This window comes from Mastigoproctus giganteus, chromosome 6 (assembly GCF_048544385.1).
Source record: "Mastigoproctus giganteus isolate SK-2022 chromosome 6, ASM4854438v1, whole genome shotgun sequence".
NCBI lineage: Eukaryota > Metazoa > Arthropoda > Arachnida > Uropygi > Thelyphonidae > Mastigoproctus > Mastigoproctus giganteus.
Window position 1 is genome coordinate 169,427,360 of NC_143580.1, and position 23,920 is coordinate 169,451,279.

Genomic DNA, 23,920 nt, shown 5'->3' on the forward strand with positions numbered 1-23,920 from the left:
GCCTAAGTGGGACAGAAGGGCAATAGGTCTGTATGATTAATTCATTGCTGTTGCACCAGATAATTTATGGATTAATTTTAGCAGAGAAGACTTCCAACTTCATTCAAACGTTTATTATACAATGTTAGTAAAACAGTCGGATGAAGTGTATGATACCTCTTAATAAAAATTCCCTCAATAAAATCTAAACCAGGGCAGCTAGAGCTGTTCGTTTTAGCAACAGCAAGATTAACTTCAGTTTGAGTGAGAGGATCAGTAGTAGCCACGAAAGAGTACATACAGTTATCAATACGAATTGGTAACGCTCAAGAAGATCATTATCTGGCTTATTGTAGGCAAGAGAACATCAAATGTAGAATTAACGGTCTCGTGCCAAGTAGTGGTTTCAGTAGAGCTAGTAGTTACTGAGCTCTTAACAGTAGGTGAATGTACGTTGTTCCGGGTCAGTTCTGGGTTAGTCCTGATTACCTGTGGTGTTAACAAGTTCCTGCGATGATTTGATTTAACAGTCACTGATGGTTTTAACATAGCGCCTTTTTATTTCATGGTAGTTCCGCCTAAGGCGATCGGCCTCGGAGGACACCCAACTTCTCCTGTGTCGCTGGAAGGGCTTCCGTGCACGATGAACCTAGCGACGTAGGAGTGTTAGTTCATGGTTCCGCCGCGGGACATAATGTTTAGAGAGCATCTTTTTTCTAGCAGCGGGGTAACGGGTAGGATACAGAGAGGAAGTCAGAAAGAATGCGAAATCGGTAGCAGAATAAGTGTTCTGAAAACCTAAAGAGTCAGAAGGAAAATCAGAATTAATAGACGCTTCAAAGCGATTCCACAGAATTCGTTTTAACGAAAAGCGTCGGAGATCTTGAAGAGGAGGACTAAATCTATCGTCATTAGAGGTAACAGAAAAGGTGATAGCCCGCTGGTCACTAGAGCAGAGTTCCTCAACCACAGACCAATCAACAACAAGCGAGGAAATATACTGAGAAGTGACAGTAATATCAATGTTGCTTTCCCCATTTAAGGAACTAAAAGTGGAGGGCAAACAGCAAGTTCATGAGATAACAAGAAGTCTTCTAGCTGAAGATCCTAGGAGTCGGTAGCACTAGAGAACCTGAAACTGGATTTAGTGTTGACGTCAGCCATGATTACTAAACGAGAAGTTCCAACAGGGAACTTCTGGTTTAGTAATCATGGCTGACGCATTAAGGAACAGGGAACCAAATGATCCTGAAACATCGATGCAGACCGCCTAGAGCGTTATTAGTTAAAATAATAGCCAAATGTGGGTCAAAATGATCTGATTGCATGACTCTCAAAGAAACCGGATATCCCAGCATCTTTCCACCACAGTAGTATGGCTCCTACAGTGATATTACATTAAAATTAACAGCATCAAGATATTTGTGACCCCATCGGCAACAAGTCTGGAACGTAGTATCTTAAGACTAATGGTATTAATCTTATTTGTTAATACAGCATCAGTTTGAGCAGAGGAATTAGATGTAGAATAGTCTGTCATAGTCTGTTCTCAAGCGTACCACTTCCTGTACAGGAAGATATTCTGTGCAGGTTAGATGCCTAATAGATTACTTAGAGTCGCGTTTTCCAGTTCGACAAATGGCACAAATTGGAGGATCAGTCCTGTCAGGCCAGTCGTTCATCACATGCTTCTTTCGAGAGCAATGACCACATGTCGGGACTCCTGGAGACATGTCTGAGTGGTGTGGCCAAAGCCCAAATAGGTAAAACACTTTGTTACAACCATAAGTGAACGGAATTTATGGGACCTCCAGCTCAGATAAAGAGGCAGCAAGTTTATAATAATTTTATGCAACATAGGGGATAGTCCTAAAACCTAGTGGACAGAGCTCTTATTATTGGTCTTCGTGGTGAAACGGAAAACAACTTCTTTCTTGACCTCCTCGAGGGAACACCCAAAGTCACTCAAATTTTCGATATGCAAATTTTCTAAAATGTCATCCTTTGATGTTTCTTTGTCGAGGTCATATATTAATATGGCTGGATCAGCCTTCTTCGGTGGATTAGCGGTCATCCGCATCTCTGAGAGTGCAGGGAGCGAAGCAACCTTTGCGGTTTCTATTAATCTTGACCTCCCGATGGCTTTCTTTAAACGTTTTGGACACGTCACTCCGCACAGCAGCACTAGTAGCTAAGGACGATCCCTCGGATGCTTTCAGGATATCTTGACTATGTTCCCTTATGGCAGTCTGAAGAGAACCAGTCATCAATGAACCATCTGGACAGCAACAGCGTAGCTTAGTAGTAGGAGATAGTCGGAGGGGACAGCAACATTGAAATATGCGTCTGGGGGGGAGGAAGTCGTCAGTAGCAGCAGAAGGTTTTAATGGCTTAGGGGAAGAGATTCGTTTTTCCATTTCCTAAAGTTGCACTTGTAGTTTCTCACATTTTCACCGTTAACTTGTTCACAACATATTTCAACCCACTTCAGCGAAGTATATGCTAAAGGGTGTACCTTTTAGCATTCAGAGGGCGGTCTAGGGGTATGAGAGCTCCAAAAGATTATCAGAAAAGCACCCCCCCCATACCAAAACACTGCCACCACCTTCATTTCGTTCATTGGACCAGGACATCGAAGTGATTCCTCACCGCAGATTGTCACCGTACCCTCCATCTATGTCCACATGACACACAGAAGCGGACTGGCCATAAGACTTACTGGGGAAACCCCGGTGGGTCGAAGGCCGCGAACCATGGAGGCCGGTGTGATTTTGGCCTTAAACAATACGGCCATAAACACTAGTATGAAGCCTCTACAAGTTTTCCCCAGTAAGAATTTTTGACCCAGTCCGCCTCTGATGACACAGCAAGAAATGTATTCATCAGAAAAGGAAAATATTTCCCAGTCATCAATAGTCCAATAATGCCGTTCAGGTTCCAAGTTTAGGAGTCATTGGCGATGAGTGTCTGTAAGCATGGGTATTTTTGACTGGGCACCTACTCCGAAAGCCTATAGGGAGGAGGGTTCGCTGGATTGTGACCTTGAAAAGACCACTACTCGTCTGTGGTTAAAGTCCATTATCAGCCATTCCACCGTTTATCGGTCTGTCGGCTCTCACAAGAGAGGACAGCCTACGTTCACCACGACAATCATGAAGAGTGGGCGCCGCTATTCGCCCGGGGGCTGCTGCTCTGTCCGCCATCCGTCCACTCTAGAACACTTTAACCACAGCACTCTGCTAACAGCCTACAAGATTTTCAGTTTCCGTAATACTGCCATCCTTCAACCGTCAGCAAACAATCATTCCTTTTTCTAAATCAGTCAGATCATCCCCCCCTTACCCATGTCGATCAAGTACTTCGTATGGGCCGCATACCACGAACCTACAGTATCACATTTATCGGTTTTTTTAACCAACGCGTGTGCCATCAGGCAGAGAGAAGCGGCTGATTGCTAAAACACTAGGGGTGGTCATATAGGGTGGGGACGTATCCTAAGCACTTTAAGCAGGTCAATATAGTTCCTATTTTCAAAAAAGGTGATAAATATGATGTAACTGATTACAGACACATATCTTTGCAAAACAGCCTGGCTAAACTCTTCGACACAGCAGTACACAAACATCTCTTCGAATTCTTCAGGCCTTTCATTGACCAGAATCAACATGGTTTCTGCAGTGGCAAGTCAGTAGTCACAAATTTGCTTCCTTTCTGGCAATACACCTCTGAAGCTCTTGATAACCACCTTCAAGTTGATGCAGTCCACACAGATATATCTAAGGCATTTGATAAAGTCCCGCACGAACAACTTCTGGAAAAACTTAAGCTATATGGTATTCGTGACCCTTTGCTCTCATGGCTACGCAGCTACATTACTCATCATTCCTTGAGCGTTATCATCAATCAAGTGAACCCAGACTGTTTTATATCATTAAGTGGAGTACCACAAGGCTCCCCCTTAGTTCCTGTTCTCTTCATTGTTTTCGTAAATGATCTTCCATCTTTCATCTGTATCTCCAGTGTTCAAGTTGCTCTCTATGCAGATGATCTTAAGATCTACTCAGCAGTGAAGGAGATTATCGATTATGAACAGCTTCAATGTGCTCTCAATAAATTCTCTCTGTGGCTATCTCTGAATGGCTTGTCGGCTATCCCCTCGAAGTGCAAAGTAATCGCTTTCTCATCCGCCAGATCTCCACAACTAATAAATATGGAGTACAGTATTAACTCTGTGATCATCGAAAGGTGTGACCAAGTTAACGACTTGGGGACTCTCTTCTCCAGCAGTGCTAAATTCGATGCTCATGTCCTTAAAATCACCAGCAAAGCATTCGAAACACTGGGATTCATCAAACGGAACGCATACAAGTTCAAAAACTACAGATATGCGGTTATCCTTTATAAAACTATTGTACTACCAATCCTTCAGTTCACCTCACCCATCTGGAATCCTCACACAAAGACTTTAACTAACAAAATTGAAACAGTCCAAAAAAATTTTGTCCGTTACCTTACGTACCGCAATTCTCTATTCTGTCACTCAGTGTATTATGAATCGCTGTGTGATTACTTTCATCTGAGGCCTGTGTGCACCAGAAGAGTTACTGCTGACATCACCCTTCTAGCCAAAGTAATCACTGGAACTTATGGAGCATCTGATATCCTTAGCAAAATCACCTTCAATACTCCTTGTAGACAAGTCAGAAACCTTACACCGTTTCGCCTTGACTCTGCCACCACGGACTTTGTGAAGTTCAGTCCACTGAACAGAATCAGCAAATGACTCTCTCATTCACTTCTTTGACAACTCCCAACCACTGATGAATTCCATCCACAAGTTTGCCTCTTCTCTTAAACTGCAAAGTCACTAGTTCTGATCAAATTATTGTAGTTTATTATTATTATGTGTTTTATTATTTTTCTATTCTCTGATTAATTATTACTTGTTTTACCGGAAACTCAACTTAATGCAATCCTCTTTTGTACATATGATTTTAATGTTTGAATCTATATCAATGTTTATCTTCCTGTTGGATCTCTTATTATTGTTATTGTGTTCATTGTTCTGGTCTCAGATGCACTCTTAATGGTTACCTGTTGTGTACCTTTATTTTATTTATTTTATTATTATTTTACTTTATTTTATTTTTATTTTATTTAATAAAATAAAATAAAATAAAATAAAATAAATAAAATTAGGATATATGTGTAAAGCATCTATCGTGTTTATGATGTCCGTCTACATGTAATAATTCGACTCCTAGCGAATGGATTTATATAAATTTTAACTCTTTTAGAAAACTTTTTCGAGCCTTTCCAAATTTCATTTAAATGGAACCAATAGAAATTCGACAATTATTATTTTCCTTTTTTTATTATTTTTTTCATACATCTCACATAGCCTATCCATATACAGTATATTGTGGCTGAAGCACTGGTATTACGTTTGTACCGTGCACTAATTGGAGGAATGAACGATCAATGTGGAGGATACGCAGAAACAAAATGTTCTCGTTTTTCGCATAAAATTCGTTGCTTTTGGGTTTTATTTTCCCTTTATAAATCATGAATTATTACTATTTTTTTAACGCGCCTGAAATGTAACGCACCGCATTCATTAGCTAACACTGATTCTCTTTTCTGTATTCGATATTTTAGGAAATTTCTTTAACCTAACCATAGAAGAATAACAGTCATTTTGAAAAATAACCGTTATTCTTCAGTTACGAAATTTGGGATTGAGTACGTTGCCCTTGACTACTATTGTATAGTTAGTTATTTATGACAATTCTGTTCCATTCTACAGTATTGTTTTTATTTGCAATTTACTATACGGTTTATTGTAATAAGAAGGGAGTTGTTCTCACGCATTGAAAATTTCTTCACATAAATAAAAACTCCTCCTTCTTCATGTGTGTGTCGTGATATTGTAAGGACTGCTGTACAGGAAAGAGTTAAGAAGCAAAAAGAAAGCACATGCAATTCAAACTAGGGGGTGTTTAGATGTTCTCGTATTATTTGAAACGTACGCTCCATCTATCGACATTAAATGCAACTAAATTTTAAAAATAGTGAACTACTCAACAACTGTGTTGTACCCTGTAATTTAATGTGTCAAGAACATTTCCGGAATTTTTCACATATAAACCGAAACCACTATTGGAAGAATCTTTACTGATATTATATTTTGATTTCGCATATTGGCAAACATTGCATGAATATTTATTTATAAATAGTCTTCGTTGTTGTACGAGGGAAGGTCTGTACACAGTTCCCATCACAGCCTTAAAGCCACGGGTTTTAAAAGGAACTAAAAAAATTGTTGGTAACACAACCATCAGAGTCTAGACCGAATAGTAGACGGCTATAGTGTATGCGGTCCATTGGTAACGCGGGTTGTCAACCTAATAATAGGCAATACAAATTCAACTTGATATTACAATGACAGTTACATTATTAATAAATATTCACGGTTATTTGGTACCGTCTTGTAAGATTTACAATACTGCTTCGCAAATGGATTAAAAAGTAAATAAACTTTTAACTGTAATACTAAATATTACTCGCTATAATTACTTGTCATAACTCATGTAGCTTAGTTTCTGTAACCTTGTCCAGTTTATATATTTTGGAGTTTTGCGTTTCTTTTTTAAATTAAATTTCTCGATTTGATTAAGAAATTAAATTCGAGTTTCTTAATTAAATTGTAATATCATAATTTTATCATTAACTAACACGACAGAAGCGACTGAATATCTCGGTGTAGATAACCGAGATATTGAGTCGCATTAAAAATAGTAACCAAACAGTAAACCATATTTTTAATATGACTATACAGCAAACAACAGTCATATTAAAAATAGTAACCTCTCGGGTGCTATTTTTAACTGACAACAAACTAGAAATATGAATCTGTCATCTCGTAAACTTTTTGAATCAACTAATTGAGTTGAGTGCAGGTCTGTTCCGATTCCCACTACACCAATACGAGATTTATAGAAGTCATTTTTCCAACGTTTAACCTCACCATTGGTATAAGGAAGGGGGGGGGGGGTCCATACGAAGTACACAATTTCCGACATTTCTTCTGCATTGCCTTTTGTTAATCTTCCAAAGGAGAGGTTGAGTTTTGATATCTTTGAAATTATCTCGTGCACTTGCTTTAATAGGACTGAGCTTTTCTGACAGTTAAACTGTCGGTGGATCTCGAATTAGAAAATTTTCTTAGATTTCGCTGGCTCATCGGTAGCTGCTGTTATGCAGTGCTGCTGCTACTATCTTACATTCACTCTTCTGCCAGTAATTAAACATTTGAAATACACGAGACAGTCCTTCAAACAAGCATTCAATTTATCGTTAGATTATTTAGCTTTTCGTGACAGCCAGGATTCTATACTGATAAAATTTTCTCATAAAACGAACGCCGGTGATGTAGTTACTAAAAAGAGTGATTTAATTTCTTAAATTGCTGTTCGGAGAAATTTTCCTTTTATTAAATCATAAACTTCTTGCCTCCGCAGAACGTCTTTGCCGGTCCAGAAGGATTTCCTGTTGTGTTCGTTATTGAACGTCGTTAACTTAAAACGTGCCTACTTTCTTTCCTCGAACTCCTACCATAGTTATCTTGGGCGTTCCGGAAATGTGAGAGGTATAGCTAGAAAAAAGAAAAGCCACACACTTTATTTCATTGCTGGTCAATAAATTCGCAGATCAGTACCTCTCGACCTGCACACTGGTCACATGGATCCTGATAGCCTCCACATCAATTTAAAATTTCTTTTAGTAAATATTTTCATTAAAAAATTCCATTTTTTGGCACTTCAGGATGTTGTTTATACAGTAAACAGTTTTTGTACGTATAATTCCTTATATGTATTATATTCTGATTTTATACGAAAGTCTCAGAGTTAAGGTTAATGGTTAGGTTAAATTACACGTATATTACAATAATTTAGAAAGCAAAATATACTCTTATTGACAGGGGCCAATAATAATCAAAATCAGGCACAATTAAGATGTGTGAGAAGTTCCCGAAAGCGGGGGGTACACAGACCCTCTTTCCTCATTTATGCCAAAAACTCATTTCAAAAAATTACAAACATTTATTTCGTTTTCAGTTAAATTTTCACTACACGCAAAATGCTTTGCGCGACACGTTATAAAGTGTAATGCAAAGCAGAGCGTGAAATGCAAAATTTTCGAAAGGAAAGGTCATCGGCGTAATATAAAAATAGATTAAATACACAAATATAAATAAATATCTCACCTTAACACGCACACATTTTAAGCAGTACAATATTTTCATGGAATTAACGACGATTTCAGCTATGGCTTCCAGACATTCGATAAATTTATTAATTTTTATTTCATTTAATTTTGCTCTAGTTAAAACTTCGCCGTTTCATTTGTGATTGGTTATTTCGGGTTAGAAAACAACATTATAAACACCCTATCATCCCCACAGAAATCTTCCACTTATATATCCATGGGTCTCGAATCGGAAACTCAGATTGGATCAGTGGGAAAATTATAAACTCTCCCCCCCCCCCAACCATCACCAGGTTTCCCAACTGTCCCACGTGATCTTTAAAAACTATACCAAACCACTATCGGGCCTCTTTGACTTTACATCCTAATCCCCTATGCGCAAAATCTAGCAATATGGTAGTTTCGCCACCACTCTCACCAAGCAACAATAATCTTCCACTGATGTACAATTTAAACGTCGAGTAATACTCTTTTTTGCAAGCAACTTGCCATGATAGAGCTCCCGCCATAGACTCTCCAACGTTACGGTTAAATTTACTCTAAGTTTAATGTCTGGGATCGTATTAGTAGCAGATTAAAATTTAAAAAACTCTGAAAACTACGGTAGAGTAATAATTAGAAAGCTGTATGTTAAACTAATAATATATGGATACTTTATTTATTCAGTGTTAATTCCTGTACAGAGTTTGCGCTAGGAGTTACAGATTTTACACCTGTTCTGATTAACTAGCATAATTAAAATTGCCATAGTATATGTTTATAAACATATAATATAGCGCATAAGTTCATACAATAGTACACTCCTCGGCAAATTTAACAGAACACATCGAAACCGTGGTGCAACTCGGGAAGCGGGGCAAAATTTGATATGGTACCATAGAAGAACGGTGAAATGAGGAGATAGCGAGAAACTTTGGACAGGTATAAGGGACATTTATAGGGGTTATATAAGAATTACCAAAAAGGTCACATTACAGAAGTCGATGCAAGATGCTCGAAAATATTATCACATGACATCAGTACGGCGTATGATCCCCTCCAACGACTAAACGGTCCTGACAGCGGTTAACCATGCTCGATATAAGGGCGTGTATAAGATTCTATGGTAACAAAACCCATACTTCCATCAGCGCAGACCAAGCTCACCAAGTGATTGAGGAGTTGGCTGTCGCCGTGCAATGTCACGCCCAAGGGCGTCCCACGCATGTTCGATTGGATTTAAGTCTGTGATTGTGCTGGCCACGGCAGTCGTTGGATATCTTCATTGTCAAGTTATTCCTCCACCACCCCAGCTCTATATGTGGCATTGTCGGACATGAAAAGAAAATCTGGGCCAACCGCACCCCTGAAAAGTTGCACGTATAATTTGAGGATCTCTCCTCGGTACCTCTGCGCAGTTACCGTATCCCCCATCAAAAACATGAAGAGGGGTGCAGCCATTAATCATTATTCCGCCCACACGAGAACACCGCCTCCACTGTAAGTGTCCTTTTCCCTGGTGTTAGAGGGATGGTACCGCATTCCTCGTTGTCTACAGATGAAATAATGTCTATAATCTGTTTTCAGGCTAAAATGGGACTCATCAGAGAACAGAACTGTACCCCATTTGCCAGGGCTCCAATTGACATGTTCATAGCACCAGTTTCGACGAGCTCTGCGGTGTTTTGGGTTAATGAATTTAAGGTATTCTGTTTTTTTGAGACGGTCTCCAGGGTTCCCACTATGTACCGCAGTAGCGTCTGAAAAGCAAATTTGCCAAAGTCGGCAAGTGTGAATAAGGGTTGGTGTGTAAAGTTTATGCGCGTGTTACGTTGAATGTTGAGTGCTGGCGCCTGGCAACTTCGCAGCCAGAGGGCAGTGAACACCTGGTCCGCTACCCCCTGACTCCCATCCCATGCCACGTGGAGGCGTGCCAGGGACCACAAACAAGAAAGACTCTTAGTGGGATAACAAGAAAACTTGTTATCCCAATAAACAATGAAAAATGAAAAGGAAGGAACATAGCGTGAGAAGTAGGGGTAAGGAATGGATGGGAAAGAAAAGGAAAGCAAAAGCAAGGGGATGAAGGAAATAGGCATCCCCAGCAAGAGATTCAAGATTAAAAGATACTAGTGGACAAAGCTTACACAGTTCGGTAAAGCCACATAGCCAAATTAAAAGTTAAAATAATATACACATTGTTTACAAAGCCAACAATTTAACATTTCTCTCAACTAGAGAAGAATAGACAAATCACTATTTACACCAATAAATAAATACCATATTTAGTTATCAAAGCTACAATCACTTTTGGAGATTAATTTAATTTAGCCCTTGTAGGAAGGGTGCTTTCAGTTCTGTACTTATGCGAAGAAATCAGAACATCCTTGATAATACAGTAAAGAAAACTCTAACACTTCTATAACGAAGTAATAATGATGAAATCAGCTTTAGCATGTAAACTGCATCCATTTTAGAGGATACACTTTCGTTAGCCCTATCAAGCAGGTTAACCAACACACATACATCTAAAAGGGAACATAAACATACAGCATGTATCCTTTCCATGCTTAAATCGTCAAGTTTCACACTGCCCAACAAAACAACAATGAACACAAACAAATCAAACCTTGTTCTAAGTTTGGTCCTTACAATCAACTCAAGACCAAAATAAAAATAAAAAAAAGAAAAACCATTTATTACTCACACTAAGCTAGCTAGATACAGAGACCTAATGATCTTGTCTCATCCACAACTGCCATATCTACAACTTGGACAAACCAATCACGAGTTCCCACAATACTTCTGTGAGCCAATAAGACCAATCATCTGTCTGATTCAGTCCTAATATTACTAGAACTATAGTTTAACATTTTGCAATACAACAAAAATACATTTAATAATCTTTCCAAGTTTTATTCCAGAATCATTAATCTGGACAGAAACATGGACCTTTAATTTCGGGAGCCTCCGTAGCCAGGTGGGCAGGAGCAGCAGTGCGTAGCACATGCTTCTTGATTAGACCGGGGTTCGAGCGAGTGACCACTAAATAAGGTCAGGGAATGACCTCCGCATATCCCCGGAGCAATATGGCCTTAGTTACTAATGCTCCTAAAAACCAAATAACAAACGAACAACAACCTTAATTTCGGTCCAAAGATTATTTACAACTATGTACAATGTTCCATTCATGAAACAACCAGGTCATATCCAATCATTGTCTACTATTAATCTTAGAATCCAAATACATACTAATAAAGTAATGCACCACAATCGTGTTAGTCACTTCAAGGTATATCTCTATTCATTATAGATTTTCTTCTGTTAAACAGCTTATCTGCATATTCAGATAAAGCCATAAAATTATCCTTGTTCTCTAAGAACTGAGTCCAGTTGAACGAATCAAAAATCACAGTTAGGAATTGTAGCTCACGTCTAATATCCAAACATATGTTGCCGTTAAATAACAGATGCCCCACAGTCTCAGGAGCACCGCAATGACAGAGAGGAGAGTTGACCAAACCAAAAGAGAATAACTTGCTGTTAAGGTTCCAGTGTCCTGTTAACAGAAACGTAACATGAAGACCAGGATTAAACCAGTTCATCTGTTTATTATATTCCGAGACATGAATTTATTTGTAATTCTACCTAACTCTGATTCACTCCAGTCTTGTTGCAAATCTCTTAAAAATTCACTCCGAAGCCTAGCAATATCATTTTTTTCCGGTAAATCGAGATTCAGAAAGTAATTCCCCACACCAGCCAGTAGATGTTTACTACGATGATACTGCAGGTATAGAAAAATTACCTCCTACTGTACTGTAAACAAGTATAGTATCTTCTGTACAGCGGCTCCAGGAACAGTAGTTTATCTCCGCCATGTTACTCTGTGATAATACGGGTATCCTACAACAGAGGACCTGCCGAGCCAAGGTCAAAACCGTTCTGCAGGCCCTGGATACAGCCAAAAGAAAAAAGCGCTGCGCCTGCAAAAGGTGCTTTCTAATTGAACAATGATTAACTCTGGAGCCTCAGACACCAGCAGCATAGCAAGTTATTGTAAAAATAAGCAAGTACTGTAGAATACAATTTGAGGGTAGCGGGGTTAAGGTCCCAGACATTTTTGGTGATTCTCAAAAAATTGTACCTGTCAATACCTTGATCTTATGTAATACAATTCCCCTGTAGATACTATTAAAGTATGCTCTCCTTGCCGTTTTATACAGTTCCTCGAGACACTCGACCTCCACCCGAGATCTATTACCTCTTTTAACACGTTGTACTTTCTTCGAGCTGTCTTTAATTTTTTTTTTTCTGAGAGATGTGAGTCCCTGGGTCCACCAGGGAACAAAATTTTTCTTACGTTTTTTCTTTTGTAATGAGGCATCACAAACTTTGCTTATAAGTTTTTGTACTTCCACCTCCTGCGCAATGGCAGTTAGCCGCCCTATATTTCCAATATCGTTTGGAGAAGTGTATTCACGTAAATAGTGTCAAAAGTATTCCAATCTGCCTCCTTAGTTTTATAACGAGAGAAATTAAAAGAACATCTCAAGGAACGAAAGTCACAATTGGTAGCAATGTCAAAAGTTAGGGCATTAATGTCACTGGAAGCCCACGAAGTGTGGACCATCCAGTTATTAACACATTGCCCAAACGTTGAGTTTGAAATTGTAATATCGATAAACGACTGGCCGTGTGATGAAACAAAAGTGGGTGGATGAACATAAGAGTCCCACAACGTTAGATTGTTAGTTCTAAATAATCCTTCCGATAGTTCTCCCTTTGGATCCGTCACCGGACTGTTCCAAAGAGTGGATGAAGCTTTAGCGTCCATCATAATAAGCACTCGTTTGCCAGACAGTCTGATTAAGATTTATTTAATATAGTTAAGAAAAGCTTCTATAGCCTGGTGGTGTTGGTTACACTGTGCATACATGGAACCAAATAAATCCAAATGGACCGTTCAAACACGCACAAACAGAATGAGTACTGCAGAGGCTATCCATCCTAGTGACCGTAAACCTGGGATCTGCCACCAGCAATGCAGCCCAAGCTCTAGTAATAGTAGTAGCATTACCCCAACTCCTCTAGTAGTTTCTGCAACTGATGGAATAACTCTACAACAAGAAGGTAAGCCTTTCACAATGCCTTTATATGTGTATACCTCCTATAAATCAAGAAGTTTGATATTATGCCCAACAATGAGCGTTGACAAAACACCCATAACTGCAATTGCATGCTGACAATTCAATTGCAATGTTTTCACTAATAATATTTCTATTAACTGGTGTACTAAGCATAGTCAGTTCTAAATTCAGTGGCTTCCTGAGCTCTTATAAATTCTGGGTATTTAATATCTCTATAAGAATGGTCAGACTTATGCTTTCACAACTTGCAGTTTGGACAAAAGACAGTAGATTCCTTGTATGGGCACTCTCCAATTTGATGACCCTGGTCGCCACAATGTCCGCAGGTACTTTGTTCCTGATGACAATTCTTGGACGAATGTCCGTAGTTTAAGCACTTAAAACATCGCGAAGCGATTAAAAAAGTCTTTAACACCGTGCACGGACCAGCCTAAGTACACCTTAACACCCAAACCCATAAGAATTTTTATAATAATACCGGGTGTTTCTATAATCCATTGTAGATTATTTTTATTCCGCCATCTGATTTTAAATCTAATTTTTGCTGTGCGCTTAAATTCTTTTACTGTAATTCCACGATCAGACAAGTTTTTGTCGTAAAAATCATCTAATAAATCAGAATCAGAGACATCTTTATTGGTGTCATAAATTATTAACTTAGGATTGAGTTTCTTTGGTAGGTCCACAGACAAATTTAATTCTTTAAATTTATTACAGCTTTTAAGGTTATCTATATCATTCTGTAACGCAATTTCTATCAATATAATTTTTCACGAACCTTTCTCTCTGATCTTATTTTTAACTATTTAAACTCAGATTTAAAGTTTTTGCTGTCAGCTGGTGTGTAGAGATGGTGATGGAATGCAAGATGTCTTGTTGTAATTCATTATCTGGACATAAAAGAGAGTTTAGTTGATCTGCACGCGTATTGAATCTGGTAATATGATCTAACTATTGAGTTGGGTCCAGCTGACTAGGAAAGATATGGGACCTGAAGCGGTATGGGATTTTCCTTTTTTGAAGTTAGGCGCCTAGGTGTGCTGTTATTGCTCGTGATTTCGCCCTATTAAATTGCGCTCGTGCTCTTGAATAAGATATCCTGTCGGAAGTCTGTTGAGTTATTTTCCAGATCTGGTGTAGCTGCTACTTTAACAGGAAGGCCATGTGTACAGTTGGATTCTACCAGGCTTTGGAGTAAGATGAGATCCTTATCTTTTTTTATGCGGAATATTGTGCAATGGTGTTTACCCAGTTTGTTAATAGTGTTACCGCAAGCGGGACATTACACGTTTCAAGGACATGTCAAGGTATAAGAGTGGCAGCTTGCAGGCATTTTTGGATGTTAAGGAGCTTGGGGCTGACAATGATGGCGGTTTGAACGTTTTTTCGGGCAGGTGGTCCCCGAGTAGGAATAATTAATTTTGCGTAGATAGGGTCGTGATCCGATTTGTAGTGCATCTCAGGTGGTTCTTCAATCATACATGCTAAGGAGGAAAATAGCAAATCAAGGTGGTTTTCTCCTCTAGTAGGGCAGTGATCGATTAAGTGTATATTTGCTGACTTCATGTAGTTAACAAGGATCTTCTTGTGGGGGAGTGAGCTGTAGAGTGAGGTTGAAATCTCCGATGGCGATATGGTGAGCTGAGGAGTGAAAGTGAGTGATTGCCCGGTTGGCCGCCTCAGTAATGATATCAATTGTGGTCGGGGTATACATTACGCAGATGTCTATTGTGGATGCGTTTCTAAGCAGTGTCACGGCTAGGGCTTCGAAATTTAGTGAGTCGCTGTAGACAGTGTTGATCAATTTGAAGGTCGCGTCTTTGAAGAACATAGCGGCACCACCTCCGCTTCTATTCCTCCTGGAGGTGAACACATAGCCACATAGCCTGCTGGTGTAGCTATCACTATATTCTGTTGTTCGTGCTCAAGCCATGTTTCGGATATGGCTAAAATATCGAATTCGCCTCCTAGCAGAATTTGCTCCGTAGTCTCCATTTTATTTCGCAAACTCCTAACGTTCTGATACATTACACTTACGGTATCAGAGCGGAACACTTGAATTAAATTTTTAGACCTCGAAAGAGGAAGTACCACATGAGGTCGTGGGTGTCTCATTGTGATCACGGTTGGGATCGGCCAACGTAGCTTGTCTTGCTTGCTCGGAGAATTTGGGCTATGGGATAAAATGGGGCTGTTGTCTATTGCGATGGTTGAATCGACTGTCTTGTTTTGTGTATGGCATAAGGGGAACGACCAATGTAAAGTCTGGCTCTTGAGTCAGCTTCCATTTAGTCGAGAGTTCGATGCGTGCTCCGCGATGTTTATCCTTCTGACGCTATTGCTTTGGTAGAACGGTCGGACAATAACGCTAATCGCCAGGAAGAGGGGTTACTGATAGCTTCGACGGACGTTGCTTCACAGGATAACTTGAATGAAGCGTACTTATTGCTCTTGGTAGGTAGCTTAGTGACTTCCGCACTGACGTAGAGGTCTTGAAGGAGGACGTTAGCTACTTGTTCAGGAGTTGTTAGGGGATGCATCCTGGAAATGAAGAAATTCTTAGATGTTTTGTTGGGATGTGGCGTCATGGGTCTGAGCCTAGAAGAATTTGACGTGCCTGTTACACATGCATTTTTCATTCGCGTAACTGGTTCGTGTGACTGTTTGACCCTTGGTGATGGAGTGTTGTGAGTGGGATGGGGCTGAGATCTACCCACAATCCCTGCCCATGTTGTTCTGATGGCCTTTTTATTAGGACGAATTTCAGCATCGTGAACTAGCGGTTCCGTATGATGGCTGATGTCACTTCTTGGTGCAATTCTCGTGCGTACCGATGGCATAATTTCTGGACTTTCTTCACGACTGCATGAATTGTGCACATGTATAGGTTGTGAGGCCCTCATGATGGCTGTGCTACGGCTGGTTGGAAGGGACATAAAATGCTCACTCGGTGGAATTTTTACCTTTATTGTCAGTTGAGGACCGTACTGCAGGTATATTATTGCCTTTTGCATGGGAATGCGAAATTTTTTCTGTGTAGTGATCGCTTTCTGCACCTTTTCCACAGCACTGTGAGGCAGGAATAGGATGACTTTTGCTGCGTTTCACATCCTCACGAATTTTGCTAGAGAAAAGCTCGTAACACTTATCGTAGAATGTATCAAACTCTGATTGTACACGTTTTTTTTAGCAGTGCAGCCTTGAAGTTACTCAGCATTGGCAACAGGAACACATCAGTTAAATGAGGTTGGGTGGAACGAACAGGAGGGTTTTTATTTCGCAGCCCTATTGAATACTGCCTATTCGTTTCCGTTGTGACCTCCGCATCAGGGTACATGCTGACACGCCTTGCCATCCAAATCGACGCGGCGGCCTCTGGTGCGTGGGTCCATTCAGTATGTGGGGCAGTGCTGACGTGAGAGGTAGGATTGAGATCGTGCTGTGTTCCGATGGTGCAGTTGGTCGTGGGGATCTCTTTAGCGTTACTGGTTTCACTGGGAGTATCCTCAGAGTCAATTAGTCCGTGGAACGGAGTGGCACTTTCAGTATCAGTGGTCGAAGTAGCTGGCTGTGTGCCCTCCGGTTTCTGAACTCGATTCACGTCTTGTGACGTCGAACCGGGTTTCTCTGGTGAGATTTCAGATTTCCTTGGGGATACCCTCCGGCAATGAGCACAAACGTAACGCTCTTTAGCTGACTTTGACATTTTAAATATTTATGACCGTCCAGAGCAGTTTCCGCATAAGGAGCAGCCGCAGTCACTATTGCATATTAGTATGTTTGACCTTCTTCAGGCGGGCCTGACAAGTGTGTATACAATCTTCCACCTGCATATTGCTTATTTCACTGCTACTATTTGAAGGCAGCAAATTTTAACGTTGATCCGAATTCTTTTACAGTGACTTCCACATAATTCTTTTAGAGCAGACACAAAGAAGGAAGGCCACTATTGTTTGTGAGCTTTCAATTTCGTATCTACTTCCCTCAGTAGAGACAATGCTACGATCGCTGTAGGCTAGGATAACTGAGGATAAGTGCAGTTAACAGAAGCTATGCAGAACATGCGAGTGCCAATCGTCATAAAGAGCATTCGAACATGATAATAATATAAGATATCTATTTACCTGAACGACTATTATCCATGATATGGCTGTATTTAGATGCGTGTTGGCACAAGGATTCCGGCAGTATCAAATGGACATCTGGTCGTTGAAAATATCATTATTTTTACCTTACGTTCAGCAGAGCACAAAACGGTGCGACCGTTCACCTCGCATTACTGGGAAAAAACTGACATAGAATTTTTGCTGGACGAAAAACTCCAGTTTCTGGGGGAAAAACCTTGCTATCTACGCCTGAGACAGACTAACCAAGCCACGGAGTGAAAAAAGCCCATTAAAGTTCCTTGCGTCATTGACAGAATTCGAACCAGGGCCTTTTCCACCCGGTATGGGGAGGACGGTGACGACCACTGTGCTACCCGTGTATGGATGATGTGTTTGCTACCCGTGTGCTACCTGTGCTACCCGTGCAAACACATCATCCATCTATGGATGATGTGTTTGCACGGGTAGCACAGTGGTTCTCGTGACGTCACCTGGTCGTCACGGTTCTCGTGACGTCACCTGGTCGTCACCTGGTCGTCACGAGAAGTACCACTGGACATAACTGGATGATGTCCAACATCCATAGATGGATGATGGACTAAACAGATCCATCATCCATCTGTGGATGATGGACCTGTTTAGCTTCGGCTTATGTCCAGTGGTAGTTCTCGCGTGTGACGCCAGATGGCGCCATAATTTGCCTAAGCCCCCACTCCGACCTTGGGGTAGGTAGGTCCTTTGGAGCAACTTTCACAATATTTATTTATTTTATTAAATTTTTATTTATTTATTATTATTATTCTATATTTATTACTATTATTATACCGGTCTCCCAGCGTGATGGAGCCGCGTTCGCTTCCGCCAAGGTGGTACTCGAACCCGGGTCCATCATGGTGGTTGTCCAGTGTCGTAACTACTGGGCCATCATACCCCTTTCATTATTATTATTTTATTTATTCATTTATTATTTAATTTATTATTATTATTATTATTAGCCATATGGTGCAAGGAAGACAGGCTTATGCTGCACCAGCCAAAAAAAAAAAAAAAAATCTAAATTACCTTGAGAGAGAGAGAGAGAGAGAGAGAGTCAGAAGTAGAAAGGAATCACCAAGAAATAGAATAATGATGATATCCAGCTCAGAATCCTGGGTGTGCCAAGCCCATACTCACCAGATGTGAGCTCCTGGGGTTTATTCCGGAAATGGCGTATTCCCAATACCCTCTTGAGGTGCAATTTCTGTAGCACCTCCCAAACCCATGTGTCAGGCACCCACTATCATCCATCTTTCAAAGTCGGTTAACTCAAGACGGTTATCCATACTGACATCGAATTACCGTCTATGTGAATGCAATGATTCAGCCTACCTATACAGGGTGTTTCAGTTAAACGTTTCAGAACTTCTAAGAGGGGTAGGGTACATCCTGACAACTCGAAATCATATAGCAATGTGGGGTCGGAAATGCTTTCCTGAAGCGGTATTGTACACAGAAGTCGTCGTGCGACGTCGTGCAGCACAGATTCGATTTTCGGTCAATGTATGGGCCGGTATTATGGGAGATCACCTCATCGGACCTTACCTGTTACCGTGTCGTCTAACCGGACCTATCTACTTGATCTTTCTGCAGCAAGTATTGCCACAACTTTTGAGAGATGAACAGATTTCTGCATCGACGCAACAGACAATGTGGTTCCAACACGATGGAACCCCTGCCCATTATAGCGGAGATGTTCGTAACTACCTGGATGTCACATTTGGTCAACAGTGGATCGGACGTGGTGGTCCCGTGCGTTGGCCTGCTCGGTCACCCGACCTATCATGTCTTGATTTTTATTTCTGGGGTCATATGAAATCGCTAGTTTATGACACTCCTGTTGACAATGCTGAGGAGCTGGTTGCAAGAATCGCAGTAGCTGCCGAAGAAATTCGAAATTCGCCTGGAGTATTCCAAAATGTTCGGATGTCCATGCGTCGGAGATGTGAGGCGTGCATTGTAGCCCGTGGAAGAAACTTCGAACACTTACTTTAATCCATGTACCTTTTGCTTCTTTTCATGTATTATTAAAACGATTTCTCACTTACGGTCTCTTTTCTTTCTTTGGTGCTTCTGTGTACAACACCGCTTCAGGAAAGCATTTCCGACCCCACATTGCTATATGATTTCGAGTTGTCAGGATGTACCCTACCCCTCTTAGAAGTTCTGAAATTTAACTGAAACACCCTGTATACCTGCCAAGGTGGTTTTTTTTGCCCACTAGCAAAAGGGGTGACAGCGTCGCGTTGCCCAGGAACCAGGTATCCTATAAATCCAGTCCTTTTAGTGTACATATGAGAGTATATCGGGATAACTGGAGAGGTTGAGCGCGATGAAAAACAACAGGGTGGAGAGGACATCTTTTCCCCTGCTTGTGAGATTTCCTTTGTAGGACTGTATTCATGCAGAAATTGCTGATGAATGGAAGATGGCTGCCAAGAATAAAAGATTATTTCCAATGTTGTTGAAAATGATTCTTGCACTGCTTCTATTCGAATGAGCAGCAGCCTGAAAAGCACGGTGCCATGGATTTCAAGGACTGTTGGGATCATCATAGAACAAGTAAATAAATGGGCTGCTTTAGGGTAACTATGATTAAAAACACGTGAATGAACATCAACGTTAGGAGCATAATAAATAAATTTGATGAATTTAAGGTACTGTTCAAGGCATCAAATGCGAACATTGTTGAGATATCAAGAACGTGGTGTCACTCAGATATAAGGGATGCGGAATTTTAATATGTGGAGTACAATGTGTACAAAAGGGCAAACAGGATAGGAGGAGGGGTTATGCTTTTAATTAAGAAGCACATAAAATGTAAGACAGCGCATCCAATTCGCATGGGTGGCCAGTGAAATGTTGAGTCAATTTGGGGTGACATGAGCAGTTGGAAAGTAAAAAGTAGAGTAGGAGTGTGATATGTCTAATGACTCTGATAAGTACAGTGAACAAGTGTACACACAATTAGAGTGAACGAGTAAATCAGAATGTCTCATAATGGTAGATTTTAACTTTCCACATATTGACTGGAACTTGTGGGTTGGTCACTCACAAACTAGCAAAACATTTGTGGATTTATTGGATGACAGTTTTTTAACTTTAAAATCTCATCATTCATTAAAAGCAAACGCCAATTATGTTAAACAAATTTCTGATTGGTCAATGCTTAACAAACTTACTATTTCTCACAGTAAAACTTTAATGATAGTCTTCAAAGGTGCCCTTTCGCCAACTCTTCCTCCTCTCATAAAAATTAATGTTAAATCTCCCCCTTTTGTAATTACCACAAAATTCCTCGGATTACTGCTTGATATTTGTCTTACCTTTCTTCCCCATCTGAATCATCTGTCTGACAAAATGAGAAAATTTCTCTTTCAAACAGTTCGCATTCCTATCAGGACCATAAGATTTTGCATACACTATACAAAGCTGGTTTACCAATTGCCACTTATGCTACTGCAGCATGGTTTAGATGCACTATATTGCTTACAGTTCAGTCCATGCTTGGTTCAATCCAGTGCAATTTCCTCCTAGAACTAGTTAGGGTGTGTAGAACTGTCTCTAACTCTGCCCTACAAGTTATATCTGGTTCATTACCTTTAAACTTATGTTTAATTTACCATGGATTTTCTTACTTCATTCGTAAAGGCCTCACTGCAAAATTCAACGGAAATCAAATTGAGGTGACCTCCAGTCCTAAACAAGAAAAGCAATGAATTTTAAAATTTCTTCATGACTGTTGGCAACTTCGCTGGTCTGATTCCCATAAAGGTTTAATTACAAAATTATTTATTCTAGAAGTTGCATTGTTAAAATCAACACTCGTAAATGGTTTCCTCCTAGCACGTTTTCTAGCTTTATTTTAACAGGATACGGTTCCTTAAATTACCTATTTCCATCTTTCCAACTCCAGAAATTTGTCTTTGCGGTTCTGTTGAGGATTCTACCCATGTTCTTTTCTTTTGTGCTATTCACAATGAATTTCGCTCACAGTTACTGTGTGTGTGTGTGTGTGTGTGTGTGTGTGTGTGTGTGTGTGTGTGTGTGTGTGTGTGTGTGTGTGTGTCACTGGTCCTGTTACTCCTGATCAGGAATCTGTCTTCATTTCCTCTCCTTTCTTTCAGTCCTTTCAGAATTGATCATACTCTGTCTTTCTTAAAAGACGAGTTATCGTCTGAATTATAAACCTATTTTGTATTTATCGATAAACACCTATACTAATTAACTCGTATATTCTCTCTTAAATTCGTATATATTTCCCAAATTCTTTCAGAACTTCACCACGCTTACTCCCTAAATTTCTTAAATTCTTTATTTTAAGTAATGTATTCAAAAACTTACTTGTTGATATCAGCCTGATAGCACAAATTGTATAAACTGTAACATACAACTCAATTGTCTGCTCCACATTTTTTTTACCGTCAGATTTGACATTTTATGTTCATATTTTGTAAATAGTGATTAAGTTTATATTTAAATATCACCTTTTTTTCCTTTAGATTTTGTGGTAAAGTATGCTCTTTACCACCTTCAATGTTTATTTGATTCTAATCACAACTTGAACATTAAGAAATCTGATTGAAAATAATATAATTTGTGTAATTACTTTGTAAAATTTATGTTGAACACCTGTTCATGTCTTGAACTGATTGGACATTAATTGCTGGACTGGATATCTATTAACTTTAATGGTTAATTCCCTATTTTTTCCCTTTCTTTGATTATGTAATAATCTCTTTTGTATAATTTTGCATTTTCACAGGAAGACCACAGTATTTCACTCTATCATTTTTGTTGTTGGGTTTAGGAGCATCGACAACTAAGGCCATGTTTCTCTGTGTATATTGCCTGTAAATTACATATGTTCTGGGGTTAATTTTATGTTTTTTGGACAAAAAACCTAAAAGTTTATTGGAGGAAAAACCGTGCTACCCTCGCCTGAGACCAACTCGGCCACATTGTGAAAAAAAACCATAAAAATTCCTTCCGTCATCAACGGGATTCGAACTTAGGTCTTTTCCACTTGTGTGTGGAGGGCAGTAATCCTACCAACTGGTAGCTCACTCCATGTGAAAAGGATATCCAAAAGGACAGTACGATAATCTTCTCAGACATCTGTGCAAAATAGCAAATCAGTAGTTTAAGGTTTCATCAGGGGTTGAAGGCTCTACAAACACACTATAGAGCTCCATGGTCTTGGTTTTTATGGGCGAGCAGCATTTATGCCCTGCTGCTCTCCCATGCATGGTCCACAGAACAGTAGAAATCCATTCTAGGGAGTGACAAATCTTGCTACATACTAGTTTGAACAGATGTGTAGGAATGGATGCCTGAAGAGCATATGTTCCAAAAATAAAGTTAAGGAAAGATGTAGTTATGATGTAGCCTTGTTTCTCACATATGTCCTAGGCCTTTTGGTGGTTGCATGGATATCCACAGGCTGATAATTCCAGCCTCTCTTATGTGATGGTTCTTTGAAACATTGGTTTGTTTCAAAAGAATAAAAAGGCCATTGGCATACTGACCCTGCTGTTTGAGAATAGATAGCATTAGTTGAGGTACATGATGCAACAAAGCAAGCTTATAGAGCATCAGCCAAAAAATAAATAATAAAAAAAAAATCTTCCCATTTCACCCATCCGGTCACTCCAAATGTTTGTCTAATTCTGCCTTAAATTTATTTAAGCTATCAATTTCCACAACAGATGGAAGTCTGTTCCAGCAATCAACTACCCACCGGCTAAAGGCAAACTTTTGCACATCTATTTTACTATTATCTTTCCTCAATTTGAATCTATACCCCTCAGGTTCTTAATCTGAGCAATAGGAAGTACCCATCAGAATTCAGCATGCTCAATTCATTCGAGGCCTTATACATCTCAATCAGATCACTTCGCAGGTGTCTTGTCTCCAGCTGCTGCAGTTTGCCGAACTTAAGCCTTTCTTGGTAAGAGGACCCTTTCGCTCCCCTCACCAATCTGCCCTATTCTGTACTCGTTCTAGCAACTCTACATCCTTCCTAAAATGAGGCCTCCAGACCTGTACATAGTACTCAAGTACTATGTACAGGTCTGGTACATAGTACTTGACCATCGCTTTATACAAAGGTATAATCATCATCTTGTCTCTGCTTGCAAAATTCCTATATATCATTGATAGAACTCCATGACCTGCTCTGGCACCTGTATGCACTGCTCAGAGAACTTCATATTTGACTGCACAAGCGCCCCCAGGACTTTTTCATTCATCACCTCCCTGAGCGTAGTACCACACAGTTGGTAAGTTTCTCTTAGGTTACTGCTACCTATATGCAGTACTTTGCATTTGTCAATGTTAAACTTCAGTTGCGACTTCTCATCACATCTACCTAACTTTTCTAGAACCTGTTGCAGTAGCGCA